Source organism: Camelus bactrianus, chromosome 35 (genome assembly GCF_048773025.1).
Source record: "Camelus bactrianus isolate YW-2024 breed Bactrian camel chromosome 35, ASM4877302v1, whole genome shotgun sequence".
In the NCBI taxonomy this organism is placed as follows: Eukaryota; Metazoa; Chordata; class Mammalia; order Artiodactyla; family Camelidae; genus Camelus; species Camelus bactrianus.
In genome coordinates this window covers 8,942,098-8,961,082 of record NC_133573.1, presented here as the reverse complement: position 1 = coordinate 8,961,082, position 18,985 = coordinate 8,942,098, and the positions used below count along the sequence as shown (strand labels likewise).

General features: G+C 45.7%; 1 protein-coding gene across 12 annotated transcripts in view; it reads right to left on the bottom strand.

The window, feature by feature from the left end:
* Positions 1-18,985, bottom strand: part of FRMD4A (FERM domain containing 4A) — a 576,901-nt gene that overhangs the window by 200,918 nt on the left and 356,998 nt on the right. Inside the window, exon 1 of one of the 12 annotated variants that reach the window (XM_074358300.1) lies at positions 9,411-9,547. The exons of 9 other annotated variants lie outside the window; for them this stretch is intronic. The gene's annotated coding sequence lies outside the window, so the exon portion shown is untranslated. Of the gene's footprint in view, positions 1-8,636; positions 8,839-9,410; positions 9,548-18,985 lie in introns of those variants that run through there. 2 more of the 12 variants (XM_074358302.1, XM_074358299.1) reach the window with 2 other exon arrangements.

The window sequence follows — 18,985 nt, the reverse complement described above, 5'->3', positions numbered from 1 at the left end:
AGAAGAAAAGAAGAACCTAGTCATACAAGAAACAAAGGACTGTGGCTTTGGATATTATTCTCTGGATAATGTTATCAAGATCTATTTGGATATCTTTCCAAGTTGGAAGTTATTGATCTCTGTATCCAAATGGCACAAAATCTCTATTGATAATGTTACAATCTTAGGAACAGAAGAACAGATTAATTGCGGTGGGCTACAGAAACCATATTTTCCACAACAAAGAAAGACGGAACCACCAACAAATACCAGCTTATAATTTCTCCATAAAATGACAGACACACTCCACCCCGTCTAGGAAAATGAAACCCACAGGCTGTCCCCAAAGATCCACCTAAAATATATCCTTGTTCTGAATGTGGCTATTATGTTCTATAAATACTTTGCTTGTTTCTACATTTGTTTAATACTTTTCTTCTGCTGCTTGTGTGTGCCTATTTAATCTGTCTCCAGAAGATGAACCATCTCTCCTTCTGATTTATTTTATTTAACACCGTGAAGATTATTAGGCGTGATGACTATTCTGCAAATTGGCATGTTGATTTCTCATAGTACAAGGAAACTCTCCCAGTATTTTTGGAGCAGTCACGTGGTGGGTGCAATTAAAAAAAAAACTCACACAAGGATCTAGTACACTCAGGTTCCAGGTTTATTTCTGTCATTCACTCGCTGCACTAAGGACTTGGGTGAAATATAAATAAGAAACAGAAGCTGAAAATCTTCCTAACTGATGACCATGACTGGAAAACAACCAAAGAATTTTATTCAGTGATTGGATTGTTGCCTTTATTGTTAAGAAAAAGATGGCATACAAGAAGCACATGAAAAGATGCTCAACATTGCTAATTATTAGGGAAATGCAAATCAAAACCACAATGAGGGATCACCTCACACTGGTCAGAATGGTAATCATCAAAAAAATCTACAAATAATCAATGCTGGAGAGAGTGTGGAGAAAAGGGAGCCTCCTTCACTGCTGGTGAGAATGTAATTTGGTGCAGCCACTACAGAGGATAGTATGTAGGTTCCTTAATAAACTAAAAATAGACTTACCATATGATCCAGCAGTCCCTCTCCTGGGCATGTATCCAGCAGAAACTCTAATTCTAAAAGACACATGCACCCCAATGTTCATAGCAGCACTATTTACAGCAGCCAAGATGTGGAAGCAACCTAAATGTCCATCGATAGATGAATGAGTAAAGAAGATGTGGTATCTATATATACACAATGGACTCAACCATAAAAAAGAATGAAATAATGCCACTTGCAGCAACATGGATGGACCCAGAGTGAAGTAAGTCAGACAGACAAAGACAAATATTATGTGATTATTACTTAGATGTGGAATCTAAAAAATTATGCAAATGAACTTATTTACAAAACAGAAACAGACTCACAGACATCAAAAACAAACTTACGATTACTAAAGGGAAAAGGGGGAGATAGTGATAAATTAGGAGTCTGGGATTAACAGATACACACTACTATATATAAAATAGATAAGCAGCAAGGATCTGCTGTATAACCTAGGGAACAATATTCAACATCTTGTAATAACCTATATTGGAAAATAACCTGAAAATATACATGTAGAGCTGAATCACTTTGCTGTACACCTGAAACTAACACACTATTGTACATCAACTATACTTCAATTAAAAAAAAAAGGATGACATAACGAATGACTCGCATAACCTTATTCCTATTGGAGAATTTTTTCAAGATAAAAGCCCTAAGAGCTTGCTGATCAATCCTGAAAACTGAAGAATTTCAGCAACGCAGGATGATAAAACCCATTAGTCTGAAGGCAAAATCGTATTTCTTCTCTTCCTTCCCCTCCCCTGACCAACCCTCCCCGGATTAATGTTCCAGGACTCACTGCTGCAGGAGGCCGTCCATCCCTTACCTGCAGAACGCTTTCTGGAAGGCCGGTTTATAAAACATCAGAGCTAACCGTCATTTCTCTTACGCTACCCTCTCTTTATAGAGTTCATCTTGGCATCGTAGGTGAGGTGCCATTTACTTCAGTAGTACCTCCACTTCCACGGCCAGTGGCCTTCTTGAACCCCAGTGTGTTCTAAACCTCCTGCACTTAGCACTGCTGGGCCTTCCAGGACAAAAGCAAGCCCAACAGCGAAGGAAGAGTTCAAAGACAAACTTGTGATTCTACTCAAGGACGCAGAAAACAAACTGTGGTCACCGGGGGAAAGGGCAGGGGAGAGGCAGATTAGGAGTTTGGGATGAACAGATACACATTACTGTATATAAAATAGATAAACAGCAAGGAACTACTGTGTAGCACAGGGAACTATATTCAGTTTCTTATAATGAGCCATAATGGAAAAGAAACTGAAAAAAAAAAGTATGTATGTATATATGTGTATTCACAACTGAATCACGTTGCTGTATGCCTGAAACTTACATTGTAAATCGAATACATATCAATAAAAAATAAGGGTTAAAAAAACCCGTTCTGATTCTAGGAGCGTCTCCCATAGTTTTCGTGCGAGGCACATCACAGGTATTCTCTTATTGGCTCCTCTTCATATACCTTTTCAGATAAATAAGAAAGCTGAGGCTCAGAGAGGTTCAGTAACTCACCCAAGGCCTCACAGCCAGAGAGGCGGAGCCAGACATCAAAGCAGGACTAGATGCCTCCACAGCCCCGCCCTCTCTTTGCTCAAACCACGTTGTCAGGCGGCAGGGACCGTAGGCTTGGCCCTGCAACTGAGACCCCCGTGAAGTCCCCGAACATCTGTGACGTCTCTTCATTCGTAAAAATGATCTACATGCCCCCTTTCTTTCCTAAAGCTCCGTCGGAAATGTCCGCCTTGGTGGAGAATCCCCAAATCCCGTCTGTGCGTGGTCCACAGTCTGCAGCCCTTGCTGCTTTGCTGGATCCGAGAGCTCTGCCCTTCTGCCAAGACCTGCAGGCGACATCTGTGCTACTGGTCACTCTGTAGTTACTCTGTTACAAAACACTCAACCAGCCCAATAAAAGGGGATTGAGAAGGCAGAACACTGCCTGGCATTGTGTTCAGCTCCAATCTGCTTCTTGTCCTCACCACCCTCCCTCTTTTCTGCTCTCTTTCTGAGCAACAGAGAAAGAAGTATCCAGTATCAATTGGGGGTGGTGGCCAGAGGGAGCAGAGAGATGGGGAAGCCCGCACCGCACCCCCTGGCCTCTTTGTAGACGTGTATCCCAGCTCCAGATGGCTCCACACTATTTGGGTTTCCTAGTTTGGGTTTGTCACATCTCTGTACTTCTGCACAGGCATGTGGGGAGAGCAGAATTGTGCATTTTATGGTTATGAATGGCACAGCCTGGCAACTCTCCGATTATTATTTTCATTTGCAGTCACGCATTATCAATCTAATTCCGTTACACACCTTTTTTCCCCATGCATTCCTCGTACAGCAAGGACACAGAAAGGCAAAAGTCCTGTAAAGAAGACCCCATCACCAGAACAATGAGCTAATTCTGATAGAAATTGTGGAATTAGAACCTCAGGGTTGGGAGGATAGCTTTTGGCTAATTCGAAGTGAAAATTATAATTAAAAAGTTTGGTATTTTGCATGAGTACCAAGACTTTTGGCCCTAAGACGGGCAAGGTATTGCTAGATGGAAATGAGGGACCACACACATTTAGCACAGACTTAAAAAAGGTTAGATATGGAAGAACCTCAGAGGTTCCATTTTTCTTTAGTCCACTTGGGTTTCCAGGTTTCTGAAGATGCCAAAATATATCAACGTTGGGGTTGGTAGGAAAAGTCACTTAGTGACGTTTTTATTCAAACAGGATCCACTGAGTGCCCGTTACAAGCAGAGGGTAAATGTGGGGCACATCCAGTGAACAGACAGTGTGCAGGAAGTATGAGTTGGCAAATAATCACTAATAGGCAGCAGCACGTGTGAACGTAATCAGAGTCTGGGGAGAAGAGTGCGCACGTGCAAATGTTCGTGACCACGGAGAACTCACGTCTTCTCGCACTGCATCGTGGAATGGCCAGAGCTTCAATTTTAAAACAAAAACCCAGAGACCACTATGCATGATGGAGATCAGGCTTCCTAACAAGTTGGGTCCTACAAGTCCCATCTCTGAACTAGAGTTCGCAACGCTTGAACATCCGCAGAGGGGTTACCCACTCAGTCAGATGGAGGCGACCAGCTCATTTTTTCTTGCCTACCTGGCAGTCAAAAGGCCACTGAACTGAACCAGATCCCTCGGATCCCTTCCATCATGGCCTTTATTCTTAGCAGTAATTTCCATCTTTAAAAAGAAAAGTCTTTCTCTTTGGGGGAAAATACCTAACTTCCACGGATATGATGAAAAATCAGACACACACACACACACACACACACACACTCATCAGCACCCAAAACAAGCACTGATGTAATTCACTAAACACGAGCAGTAGCTCTGATCATCTTCTGAGAAACTAAGAGAGGCATGACAGATATTTTAAGGATAATGCTGCTAGTGGTAGAGTTGGCAGTTTCAAATGCAAGGGTGTGTCTAAATTAGCTCCCACCCCCCTTTTTTTAGTAGTACCTTTTTATCAGAATAAATAAGTCCTTTTTAAATCATAGTTTACAAAGACTTTTTTTTTGTTTGTTTTAGCATTTTTTGAGGACACCACAATTGAGCAATGTACCTTATTTTTCTTGCTAATGAGATTTTTTCTTTTAGAGTTTTTCTTTTTGGGGAGAGGGAGGTAATTAGGTTTATTTATTATTTTATTTATTTTAATGGAGGTACTGGGAATTGAACCCAAGATCTTGTACATGCTAAGCATGCGCTCTACCCCTGAGCTATACCCTCCCCCCGAATTTATTCCTTATAAGAGAAAGACATGCTGATCCCACAGGACAGAGGAAAGGGTGGCAGCTGATGGATTTAGGGAACCAAAAGGAAACTGCTGTGGAGAGAATTTCTGATAAGCTGGGTTTATGCTGATTCAGAAAACTTCTTGCAGGAGAGAGCAGCAAACCCAGCAGGCGCTGTGTGCCATGGTGACCCTGGGGCCCCAAGTTTCAAGAGCGATCGTACCAGCTCTTGAGATGAAATGTCCTGGGAAAAGCAAAAATCAAAACGGAAAATACTGCCAATAGACGTCAGTCTGATTATGGCTGGAATGAACAGCACAAGGTAGGAGACTCAAACCTCCCTCTTCCCCAACGGGTTCCACTTTTAGGGGCCACTTTCCCCAGATTCTTTAAGTCTTTGATTTTGCTTATTGGAGGGAAAGTTCAAGCACCGATGTACCCTACACAACTGATGAAAGGACCCTTTCTCTTCCTTTTCTCACATCAACACCGACCTTTTGGAAGGCAGCCAATATTTACTTCTGTTCCTAGAATTATCTATTCAGAGAGCAATGGACAGCAAAGATCAGAAATGGGTGAGATGCGGTAGACGGATAACCAGGATCCTGGGGAGGTGGCGAGTACATGCTGGCCCTGTGAAAGTAAGGTCCTTCAGCTCAAGAGGAATGGAGTTTTTAAAATTTTGACTGAAGATCTCTATCCCATGGCTTCTCTCCCTATGAGGTTCCGAGATCACTTCTAATAGAGATGCTGGGGTTTTGCACAATGAATAAACCTAAATAGAGAATTTCCGCCACAAGTGTTATTGACACATCAGCTGATATCAAAAAAGAAAAAAAAAAAAAAGACATGAATGAAAGCCATTGGTGAATCCAGACTTAGACATTCTGATACTGAGTAGCAAGTGGTTTAAACTAACTTCATAAACTAACCGTTAGCACCTCCTTCTCATCTAATTTAAATGGAAATTCTGTAGAAGCTACACTGTTCCTTTCTATTTTCTTTAGAAGGGAGGGTATAGTAGAGCACATGCTTAGCATGCATTAGGTCCTGGGTTCAATCCCCAGCACCTCCATTAAAAATTATTTTTTTTAATTTTAGAAAAGATTCTCTTATTTCTTTAGATAAGATTTATTGACATGTGCAAAAGTTTCTAAGAACAAAGTTTGAGATTTGGAAGTGCCCCATCATATTTTCAGCCATTCAGTGGGTCAGGCTAAATATAACTCTTATAACTGATAAGTATATGACGTATGAATAGAGCTGTAAGTATTTTACACACACACACTGGCATTAATAACATGAACACAAGTGGTATATTTATGCGGTAAAGTCAGTAATGATTTTCTTCAGAGGAGGTCTCACTCCACCCCACATTTACTAAAAGAGAAAGGTACCCCGATGGTCCCCTCAGTACAGTATTTCCTGGACCTTTCATCCATCACTGCCTCCCCAGTCACAAACTGACAGCACTTTCTCATCAAGGTTGACTCGAGAGCCCTTTCCTTTACAACTCTGACATCCCCACTATTCCACAGAGCCTTTTTCCAACTTCCAGAACCCAAGCAAGGACTTATTCTTGGCTTGTCCTTTGACCTCAGACTGTAACTGGGCTGTTATGATGAAACTGGGACGCAGTTCCCATGGATTATGAAATCAGCGACTCACTGAACCTCAAGGGGTTTCGGTTCCCCCACGACAAGATAATGCTAGTGGCACTTGCCACCTGCCAGGCTGTCAGGGGACTTGGCAACAACGTCTACAAATTACAAAGAGGCCCTATGCCCTAACTAACAAGTCTTACTAATAAAATTAGTTCAAGACGAGTGCCAGAAAGAATATTAGCAACCACGGTGGCAGATCATACTTGGTCAGAATAAAAGTGGGTGGAGGGATTTTCTGATCCTTATTTCAGCTAACACTGTTCCCCTTTAACACAAGAAGAATTTAAGGGTTTTTTTTTGTTTTTTTTTTTTTTTCCTAAAAGGTTACAGCTACCCACACAACTTTGCACACTAAGCATCACTTCTTTCCAAGCTACCTGCAGGTAACATTCTATTCACTGGCGGGACAATAACGTGTTGATTTCAAGCAAGTGCAACTATTGCTTCCAATCAAATTAAGTGCAGCTATTTAACCTCTCAGGACCAGATAGATTCAAATCTATTTGCTGCAAGACCCCCATCCTTGGTGTGCCTTAAATAAAGCTACATTTCACTGGCAGCAGAATGGACCCCTCAGCCAAACCAAGAAGCTCATTCTCTGACCCTTTAGGGTGTAAGAGACAAAACACTGAGAATCACAATCAGACTTCTGTTGAGCTGAAGGTTTGGTCTTCCTGCCTTGTCCAAGTCAGACTCGGCCAAATGCTGTGAATGAACTTGAAGCCATTTGAAGACCAGAAACAAAACAATAAAATGTGTCCTTCCATCCCCACCCCTCCCCCAATAAAAACCCCTCTTTGTTGCACACGTCAAAGACAGTACACAGAGCAAAGTTCTGTTAAATACAAGGAACAGATTCTAAGCGTCCAACTCCTGAGGTACTTCCCCCAGGGTCAGCAGTGGCTTCCCTGGATGAAGTCAGAAGTGTGCCCTCTGGCTCTCTGACTGGTGCTTCCCTGAACATCAACAGTCATGCTTTTGGAAAAGGAGGAGACTTACGGATGCTGAGGTACTCGGAGGGATGTGAACAGCTGTTCAAAACTCACTCAGGTAAATGCAGATCGAGTCAGCCTGACCAGGTGTCTGAATTCAGCCGAGGCTACTCCCCAACTGAGTAAGCTGTCACCACTAAACAGCTCAGATTTCAAAATGTGCTTGTCTTGGGTGTTCTGAGAATCCCTTTCATCAGATGCCGTGCGGATTCAGACTGAAAGAAGCCAGAATAGCAGAAGCAACCTCTATTGGGATGTTCCATTCATAGGGGGGCAAGAGCTTCCCCCATTCACGGTGGGGTCAGGGAGTCCTTTCCCGGCATTGGATCCGTTTCTCAGCAAGCAGAGTTTCCGGGGAAAGGCATGGCCGCATCATTCAGAATGAGTATGTCTATTAGGAAGTCACCGCCAGAATCTATTATTAGAACAGCCATCCCCTGTGAATTTGGCAGAATTTGCTTGAATCTACTGAGCAGTTACCCTCCTAACATGCTATCGGAGAAAGATAGCGAGTTCCTGATTACACACGGACAGCCCTCACGGCTTTCAAAGTACAGGACTGGTTTACCTTTTCTGAATGCAATACGCACCCACGTTTGGGCAGCTGCCTGCAAAACAGAACCACTGCGTTTGGTCATTTGTAAATGACCACGTCCTGAAAGGGGTTCCCTCCTTTCTCCCTCCTCCTCCCGCTTCCTCCCTGCATCAAACTTGCTGCAGCCATTTGGAATGTAAAAGAGCAATCCATTTTAGCACTCCCAGGTAGCCGGCGATCTGCAGCCCGCCCCCTGCACCCAAAGAACGGGACTCCTCTGTCATTTCTATAAAAATGGTTTAAAAAAATAATCCCGCCCAGGTCTGCCCGCAGAAACGTGCTTTCCTTTCTCCCGGGGTAAATCCACCTAGGGTGAGGCTGAGGTGCCAGAGAAAGTGGGTGTGGGGGAGGGGAGAGCAGGAGGGAGTAGTCTGTGCCGCACGTGAGGTGTGCACAGGAACAATGTCACAGCCGCGGCACTGAATGCTCTACGTCCTCAGTGAAGCAGAAGTGTCATGTCCCTTTCACCAGCCCAACACGTAAAAATGGACCCAGAAGTGCTGCAAAATCAATCGCCTCCCCGCGATCGCGGCTGGGAAACAAAGACGCATTACCTTTTATTTGCGGCGCTTCCCGGGGAGCCGAGGAACTTTAGGTTTGCGGCGCCGGATCCGCCGAAACGGGCGTCCCATGCGCCCCGGGTGCGCAGGCCCGGGGCCTACCCGGCGGCATCCGCGCCCGGCGCCTCCGCCTCCTCCTCCGCCTCCTTCTCCGCCGCGCGGCGCCCGCAGCCGCCCCGCCGGTCCCGGCGCGCCCGCGCCCCCGCCCCCGCCGCCCCGCCGCCCCGCCGCCCCGCCGCCCCTGCGGGTCCCCGGTCAGCCCATCGTCGGCTCGCGCCGCTCACGCCGAGCCTGGCCGCGCGCCAGGGCGCACCGCCGCGGGCCCGCCCCTCGCCCGCGCGGGGAGCATCGGGCCGCCGCGCCCGGCCCGCCGCATCCCCGTCGGCACCGCGAGCGCGCTCGGGGCGGCGGGAGGCCGAGCGATGGGCCGGCTCCGGCGAGTCCCGCGCGGCCGAGCGCGCCACCGCCTCCCGCCGCCCGCCTCGGGGCCCCCGAGCGCCGCCCGCACCCGGACAACAATGAACGCGCCCGGCGCCGCCGCGGCCGCTGCCCAGCCCGGGAGCCCCAGGTCGCCTCGAGCTGGCCGAGCCTCCAGTTCCCTTTCCGCCGCGCACGCTATCGGGACAAAGTTCGGTCCCGAACCAGCTGCTAAGCAGCGGAGCCAGAGGCTTGCGGGAGGAAGAGCAGGGATTCCAAAACCGAGGACCCCCCCCTCCCGCCCCGCCCCAACAGACCCCACCAAACCCCCCGCCGGAGGCCCTTTCTCACCCTGGGAGCCGGAGAAAGAGGCTACCTTGCTGAACTTGGCTGAAGGTGCAGCTCTTATCCCTTGAACTGGTCCAGTTTTCTTGCATTCATCTCCCCTCAACTCTTTGGAAATGGAAGTTCCTGTGAGATAACCCAGTCATGGGGCTATTGTCAGGATTCGCAACAATTACTGGGGAAGGGAGACTTCCATTTCAAGAGCCTGGGGGAGGAAGTCTGCCTGACACGTTCTCTTTCCGAAAAAGAGACAGACTGGGAGACTATCCGGATCGAGAACAATAACTCAGTTCACACTGTACGTCTAAATGTTTATTGCTTCAGGAGCTCGATTTGCCTTAGACACTTTTTTTTTTCCCATGAATTGTCAAAACACGGTTGATGAAATAAAGAGTGAAGCAGACGGGAGTACCCGCTTAGCGAAGGTGGAAAAGCCAGCTTGTCTCAGAGGTAAAATCTTTCTCTAGAACTCACTCGTATCACTCGAATTCCCAACATCCATCCATCCATCCATCCATCCATCCATCCATCCATCCACTCTTCAAGGGAAGGATTGGTTCCCCTCCCACCATAGTTGAAGGAGACACTAGTAGATGGGGCACCATTATCTATCTCCAGGGCACTGGCAAGAGTGAAAACTTAAAAACTGTAATAAAAACAAACCTTGCCCATCCTATTCTCCACCTCATCTTTCCAGACATAACTTGTGTATTCTCTAGAGATCTCTGGCAAAAAATTTCGACAATCAATGGAAGGGAAAATCTGTATAGAGCTAGTACTGGAGGAAAAGGTGATAAAGACCCCCACCCCCCAGTCTTGTTTCAAGCTGTGATAATCCCATGCTCCTGGCTAGGGGACTTGATTATTTGAATCTGAGTAATGGGAAGCTGAGTGGGAGGTTTCTATACTTTTGGAGTCCTTGAGGATTGTTCTAACGTGAAGCCCAATTCTTTGCAACTGTAGCCAGTCTCCTCATGTCCTGAGGCCCTCCATGGGAATATTTCTTTGGAAGTAGATTTCCAGTGCTGATTTGTTTTGACTGACACACTTAGCAGGGGGTGATTGAGGAAATAACCAAACCTAACATTTCTCTTCCAATATTTAGTTTGCATCCTTAGAGGAATCATTGGATTCCATCTCCAACCACCTGCTGCCTTTCCGCCGTGGCCGTCGGAATTCTCGATATGCCCCAAACGGAAGCTGACCCACTGGCGAAGCGTCTTTCCAGGTTTTCTGTCTTACTACACAGCATCCTTCCTTTCCCCACATGGATAGAGAAGTCTTTCAACTCTGTTCCAACAAGGTATCACCAAGGTAGTCCTCATAAAGAGCTCTGGAGAATTCCTTGTGAGCAGCCCCTAGTGTGACTTGTTCCAACGGTGCCTGGTGCCGGTTGGTTAATCTTTATGCGATGAGTAACCCTCATCCCCAGCCTCAGTCAGTGCCTGGCACCTTTCACCAGGATGTCTCTAGCAGCCTCTTGACCGGACCCCGGTCTTGTCTCTCAAAGACATTCTCCAAGTCCCCTGGAATAATTCTTCTAAAACCCACATCTAATCATAAGATGTCTTTGCTTAGATGCATCCAGGATTTCGTTGGCTCCTACGAATCAAGTCCTAGCTTCTTCAGATGGCTGGCATGACCCGGGCAGCAGGCCCTCCTTAGCCACCCAGCCTTGTCTTTTGCCACCAGACCCCGCCAGGGTCCCCTTCACTCTCTCCCTTTCAGCTCCATAACCCTGTTCCGGGTCCCCTCGTTTCCCAGCAACCAGTGACTATAGTAGCAACTCAGATGATGTCACATCTCACAGACCGTCCAGGCTTCTCGCTGCTCCTGAAGCATCCTCCCCATCTTCCATCACGCAGTATTCTCCGCATCCCTTGCTATGCTTTGCCACCCAGGCCACTTTTCCACCCATGAATGACTCTTTCCTTCTCTTGGCTTTTGCATGTCTAGTTTCTGCTGCCCAGAAGCCTCACCCACCCTCCCAACCCCACTCTTTGTTAGCTGGCTCCTTGCCATCCTTCAGATTTTAACTCAGAGGCTGCCTCCCAGATAACCTTCCCTGATCAGCACAGGGGAAGCAGCCTCTGCAGCTGCTTTTTGTTTCATTAGCCTGTTTATTTCCTTCTTAACACTTAACCATGATTAGTATTCACAGCTGTGTATTAAAGGCACAGACTGATGTCCGACTTCCAGAGCTTGGCTTTTGCCTTAGCCACCTGCTAGCTGTGCAACATTGGGCCAGTGTCTGGACCTCTCTGTGCCTCTGTTTTCTCATCTATGAAATGGGGATAATAATACTACCTACCTCACAGGATTGTTATAAGTATTAAATGACTCCATATATGGGAAAAAGTTAGAACAAGACCTGGCAATGGAAGTGTATACACGTGAAGGCCTTTTACATGTTTTATTCTCATTCTGTCCCCATGGCCTGGGCTAGGACCTGACCCAGGCTCTCTCTACCCACTAAGCCTTGGTGTTTGGAGCCCAAACTGAGATGGATAAAAATTTAGGGAAGAAAAACGATATTTGAGGACTGTAAGTGCGGAGAGAAATAGGCTATGGTAAAACTTGAGGCATGGGATAAAAAATCAAACTTAAATTATCTGGAAGTTAATGAAAATGTGAAGGGAACACATTCTCCCTTTCACCAGCGGCGATCCTTGGGGGTGATGGGTGACAAGCTCCTCCAGTTAGAATTCTGTAATGTTCTGTTTTCCGAGGAGAAGCCAGTCCCACCACTGACAAATCAGGCACCCACTGGCAGAGACATAAGGAATCAAAGGGTCTTTGCAAAATGTTGGTCCATCAGCCAGCCCTGACCTGTAGTTGTGATGGAAGAATAGAGAGTGTTTCCATTTTCAGCTCTGGTGTGATACTTTTTGAAGAAGCTAACTGAAAAAAGAAACAGGGGCAGGCTGGTCTCTGGACGTGTGCCTTTGTGTTCTGCTTTCAGTGCTGGATAAGATTCAGAAGGAAGGAGAAATCCGCTTCCTTTGGCTTTTCCAGAGGACAAGCAGGATTTTGAGACCTGATTACCTGGGGTTCTCGCAAAGAGTTAGGGAGCTTTGTGTTGAAAGGAGCTGAAGTCTCCAAGAGAGGAGAGCGGCTCTGAAGCTTGGAAATGGGGGGTGGAGGAGGGCAGTAGCATCTCCAGAAGGAGACGGGTGATGTCTGTACTGGGGAGGCCTGTACTCCCTGCCTACAGAGTGCCTCAAGAGGACACTGACCACCCACTGGGGCAGCCTGCGGACGTTAGATGGAGGTTCTAAATTCTAAATTCTAAGAGATGTGTCTGAGGCACGACCAAGGATCTTGGGGTTTGGCCAGGCGGGATGGAGTCTTCGGCTTTAAAACAGACCTCAAGTTCTTGGGTACTTGAGCATCTCAGTGGCAACTCTGCTCACTCGATGACAAGAGACCCTTTTCCTGTTGTGAGCTGGGGAAAAGGGAAGAATGACCAAATTCCTGCCACCTTGGTGAATGAGGACATAGTCAGATTCCATTGGGTTTAGAAGAGTAAATTAATCAGTTTTTTTTTTTTTTAACACTCAAAGTTGTGGAGCAAAAATCATACCTGCTCCACTCTTAGAAAGTACCTGGATCTTAACTCTGGAATCTGAAGTCACAAATTTCCTAACAAGCTCGGGGCAGTATGCGGAGCAGTCAGGAGAAGGTGCCTCAGCTCTGATCTTAGCCAGGGTACCACTGCTGGTGGAGAAAAATGATCCCCTTTCATTCCTTTGTGTATCTGCCCAGCTGAGGACAGACACCGGTGTGGGGTGGATCTGTCTGGGCTGCGCCATCCATTCCTAGGAGCCAATAAATTTGGACAGCCCTGGATTCCCACTCTGAAGGCGTAGTGTGACCTTGAACTGGTCTTTTCATTTTTTTGGTGCCCATTTCTTCACCTTTAAAACTGGCCTGATAATCAAATCTATCTCCAGACTCATGAAGACTATGGATTCAACGCATATTAGATATTTTCAAAACCATACAATGGATCCACAGCAGAGAGCTTGTAGATACATCCTCAGGCACAGGACAAAGAACTTCCCAAACATTCGTTAAGCTGATCACCACAAGTTTCCTATGAGGTGGAAACCATCTTTATCCTTCTGCTATGGATGAGGAATCTGGGGTTTGAAAGGTTAAGTAACACGCTGAGGGGACTCTTTTAATTGGACTTGAACCCAAAGTCATCCTTTTGAGACACTGAGCTCTTATCTTTCAAGCTTGAGAACTATGTACTATACAAACAAAATCCATTGGCAGTCCCAGTGAGCAGGGCCACACGCTCACCTTATACACACTATTAATTGTGGATCGAGTCACAGCTGGAGTCGGAGGGCACCTTGGAGGTGACAGTGTGCTGTCTTCTTACGTTAGTCCCTAACCTGCACCACATGGACCTAGATTTACTTTAATTCAATCGTGCCCATCTTTCTGGAGGTTACCATTGGCCTCTTTGCTTTCTACACTTTCACCAGATTTTTAGGCCAGAGCAAGACCCTTCTGGCGCAAGTTAAAGTGCTTGACTGATTTCCAGTGAACCCTATTATATTTTTATACCAAATCCTTTTTTCTCCTTACTCCCAGGTCAATTAGAGGCCAATTCTAAGCCACTTCAACAAAAAAGAAAGAATTCCATCTCCTTTCCTGGCCAGACAGCAAGTACATAAGCCCACGGTCCCTCGGGTGTATGAAGAAATTGTCTAATAGCTGTGTTTTATTTTATTTTATTTTTTTTAAGAGCGATGTCATTTTTTAAAATAGCTATGTCTTATAATCTCATTATGTTCTCATTACATTAAATTGTTGCTTATTATTTTTTTCTGGTTGGGAGTCATGGTTTAGGCTGCCTCTACTCAGGGCAGCAGAAACCCAGGGCAAGTCTTTGTGAAACACGGGCAAGAACCAATCAAAACATCACAAGCTAATTAATATAATTTGAGCCCCTGGGAGCAGCTGTATTACAGTGAGTACTGGACTATAAAATTGGTGTACATTAGAAGTACACTCAAGGACATAGGTTAACTCTCTCACCAAACCCTGTCTGTTTATTTGCTCTGAAATACACATTAGCAATAGTTAAGGCTCACTTGGCACTTACCAGGTGCCAGGTACCGATTATGGGCTTTGCCTGCAATAGCTCATTTCATCTTCGCAGCAGCCCTGTGAGGCTGGTGGTGTTATTAACCCCATCGGAGGGAAGGGAAGAGGCACTGAGAGAGGTTTTATAACCCACCTCAGGTCCTACAGATGACAAGCAGACAACAGCCAATTGTCAGACACAGGCAGCCTGAGTTCAGAGCTGAGGTGATTAACCCTCAACTCATCTTACCTTCCGATTGTCAAGTATCTGGAGGCATTGCATCCCTTGTCACCTAACACAGTGTCCATCAGCTGGAACCCAATCCTTGTTATTTTTTCATGGGCCCATCACTTCATTATGAAAGGGCGTTTAGACAGAAATATTTGTGAAATTGAATGGAAAAAAAATTTCAGCAAGTATTCCTTTCTCAGTGGGAACTTCTAATAGCAGGAAGGCTTCTGTGCGGGTGTCATCAATCACTCAGTCTCTCAAGCAAGCCATCAGAATGTGTTGGAACCATGAGCCGGTGTGGGAGGAGGGGCCACAGGATTTAAGAGAACAGAGGCCCCTGTGCCCCAGGGAGAAAAGGCAAGCCAGATTCTTGGAGCTGATTTGGGGCTGGAAGCTATCATCGAGTGATGACTTGTGATGTGATGACTTTTTTCTGCCACCAGATAAAAATCAAACCTACCCAAATTATAATGGCAAAGAATTTGCTATAATTCACGTTATAAGTAAGATGGGTTCCATGCAGCAAATTTCTAGGGTTCTGACTCAAATAGGAAGTTGGTTAGGCTGTTTGTTGAGATGAGGATTGGATATGCAAGATTAGAATTCAAGGAGAGATATCTAAGTGGGAAAGTGAAAATGTTGGCCATGCCTGTACAGAGGGCATTTAAACCTAGGGAAGTGGGTGATACTGTCCAGGAAAGATACTGTTGGGGAAAAGAGGGCTCAGGACCTAGCTCCAAGGTAATGGTTCTCAGACTTAAGCCAGCATCAGGATCACTTGGAAGGCTTGTCAAAACAGATCACTGGGTCTCACCTCCCACAGACCCCGCCCAGAGTTTCTGATTCATAGGTCCAGGTTGGGGTATAAGAATCTGCATTTCTGGTAAGTTCCTGGGATGCTGATGCTGCTGGTAACTGAGCACCACTATTCTGCCACTACAGTCTTCACTCTGCTCCAGGTACCCTGGCCTCCGTGCTGTTGTCCCAACTCCTCAGGCTCCCTCTACCCCAGGGCCTTTGCACTTCCCTCTGCCTGGAATGCACCTCTCCAGATATCAGCCTAATCAAGCCCAAACCTTTCTCAGGTCCCAGTTCAAATGTCATCTTATTAGAGAGACCTTTTCTGACCGTCTTTTTTCTTTTCTTTCTTTCTTTCTTTTTTTTTCAGTAGAGAGACAGGGAAGCAAGTTTTATTTCCTTTTCGTAGCTGTCACTCAATTCTTCTAATGGCAAAATCACAGTGATCTATGACCATCTTCCTTAAAAACAGCAACATTCCCCCACTCGCCCTCCTGCTTCTGTGCCTCTTCCTCATCCTTTCCTGGTTTATTTTTCTCAGTTGCATTTATCAGCTTCTAACAGACTATGCAACTTATTTACTTGTGTGTTTTGTTCATTATCTGTCCCTCCCAGGAGAGCCGGAATTTATGTCTGGTTAGTTTTTTGGTGACTCTTGAGCCTAGAACAGTCCCTGGCACACATCAGACATTCAATAAATATTCATTGAAGGATGAATTAAGTGAAGGAATAAGCATTCTCGCTTGTAGAATTGTGGTTTTAAGAATTTAATTCTGATGGAAACCCTTCATAACTGGTTACCTCCATATCAAAAATGAAATATAACCTTGCTTTTCCACTCTGGGAAAAAAGTCTCTTCTTGTATGTGGGATAAAGCCAAAGGTCCTTGAATATATTCATCAGTGGGCACTGGTTAGAGCTGAGACACGGCAGGGAACAGATTCTGAAGTGGCCCTTGTCCTCCTGTTGCTCACAACCTGGTTACAAGCCTCTCCTACTCTAAAATAGCCCAGGCATTTCTCTACACGTACGTAGCAATTTTATCTTAACCATCTCTGCCTTTGTCTGTATTCCTCACTCAGAATTTCCTCAAAGGCAGGATCACAGCAGGATTTTGTTTGTGTTGAAGATTTTAATTTTGTCCGAAGTCCTCCAAATCGTTCGTCTGTACGCAGTGTATTTAATGTTGCTTCATCACTTTCTTTTGACCAAGCATTGTGATGACTACCCAATAGACTTTTATAGTGAAATCCACTCAGCTCATAAAAAACAGGAGAAGCACCTGTGATGGTCGGAAAGAGCATTTGACCAGTGTTTAGATGCAATTTCATATAATTGTTTTAATAAAGGCGGCCTAAATTCTAGTCAGTCGGAATAAATGAGCTCCGTCCCTCGTAAATGAGCCGGGGCTGGGCGTGCGATGTGCACCCTGCTGTTTGTCTGGCATCTTCTGCACTGTGGTCTGAAGATGGCTAAAAGCAAGCGTTCATGGGGCCCTGATAAAAACACTTAACTAACCTGCAAATGTAATTTCTATCTTGAAATAGATGTTTTTCCATCTCTCCTCTTAGGCTCTGCTTGGTAAATTCTAAATCGTTTTGATGTTGGCTTTCAGAAACCTACAGCACTTCCTTGGCTTATATTCTTTTGTATTTTATATTCTCTAATGGGGTCTTGGGCAGGTCTTCACAGTTCTTTTCTTGGATGTCGTCCCGTTTTTCACTCTCTCAAAAACCCAAAACAAAGCAAACAAACGCTGCGGTCTGAATAGTTGGTCCTAAGCAGAGGTGAGGATGCCTGGGGACAATTCTGGTTCTGAGTTCTCAGTAGAAGAGGAGATAGACAGTGGAGAGAAAGGGAAGTCTCTTTAGAATCTTCGGAGACTGCCTTCTGTGCTCTTTACAAAGAAGAGTGGGCGGTGAGTAGAGTTCAGTGGTAGAGTGCATGCTCAGCATGTACGAGGTCCTGGTTTCAGTCCCCAGTACTGCCATTAAAATAAGTTAATTACAAAAATTTAAAAATAATAATAAATGGAAACTTTCACTATTGAAGAAAAAGAAGGGGAGGGTATAGCTCAGTGATAGAGTGTGTGCTTAGCATGCACAAAGTCATGGTTCAAGGCACGGGTTCAATCCCTAGTACCTCCATTAAAAAAAAAACTAGCTAGAAATAAACAAACAAACAAACAAACAAACAAATCTAATCACCTACCCCCAAAACAAACAAAAACCCAAAAAATTCCCTTGGAAATGGTTATAACCTAAACTTAATAATAATGGCTATTATTTATTGAAGGGCACCAGGCACACGATGTGGCTGATCTCTGATTCTTGCAGCAACACTGCACAGTAGGTAGTATTCATTTCCATTGTATAGACCCAGAATTTGAGGCTCAGAAACATTAAGTAACTTGTCAAAATTCCATACCCATTAACAGGCAGATTTGAATCCAAGTCTGTTTCCAACTCTTCCAGAATGTGTTCTTTCCACTGAGGCTTAATTTTGAGCCAAAGCAGAAGTTGGTCAACAAGGGCTCACAAGTGAGAAGTCTCAGGATTGGTCTCTGGTGGGATGGATGGGTGGAGAGGCAGCTCCGGGCATGAACGGAAAGCAGGAAACACCAAAGGTAATATTCATCCAGGTGACGTGTTTGCCGATTGCTGCCTCTGGTCGTCAAAATCATGCCCACCCGAGCAGAGCTCCGGAGACACCTGGAGGCCGTCTCTACAGGCAAGTCCAGTGACAGGGTGTAGCTGACTCTTCACTGCCCCCAGTTGACTAAACGGACACAACCCCTGGTCTGTACTTCGACAACAGTCACTTGAAGACTCTCTGTTTTCACAGTAATCCCAGTGGTTGGCACAGCCACCTCTCTGATTCTGCTCCTTATCCCTGTGCAGCTTTGCACAGCTCAGTCTGATTCTTCAGGCGGGACAGACCATGCCTGTCTACATGGCAGGCTGACACCAGTATTACGACCCACTTTCCTGCCCCAAGATGCCACGAGACAGAGCAAAGGGGCTGGAGTGCAGGCTTTGGCGCCAGACTGCCTGGGTTTAAACCACAGGTCAACCACTTACTAGTTGTTGTACTAGCTCTCCTAGTAACCTGGTGAATTCTAAACTTCTTTCAGCCTCAGCTTCCTACTCGGGATCACTATGAGGATGGCACTGCATAACGTGTAGAGTTTGGCACAGAGCACCTGTTTGATAGGACATCTGCTATGAATATTCCTTCCTGCATCATCTGGGTCAACGAAGGGCATGAAATCTGGCTGCTCTTGTGTGTCTACAGTACCCCCTTGCCCACTATGTTAGATGTTGATATTTGGTGTCAGCCCTGTACCTAAATATGGTGAACTTTAATGAGTTCCCAAGTGACCTGAGTCCTGTAATAAATCTTAGGAAAGATCCTGGTCCTAAATGCTAGTGTCCTGAGTTCCATCCTTTTC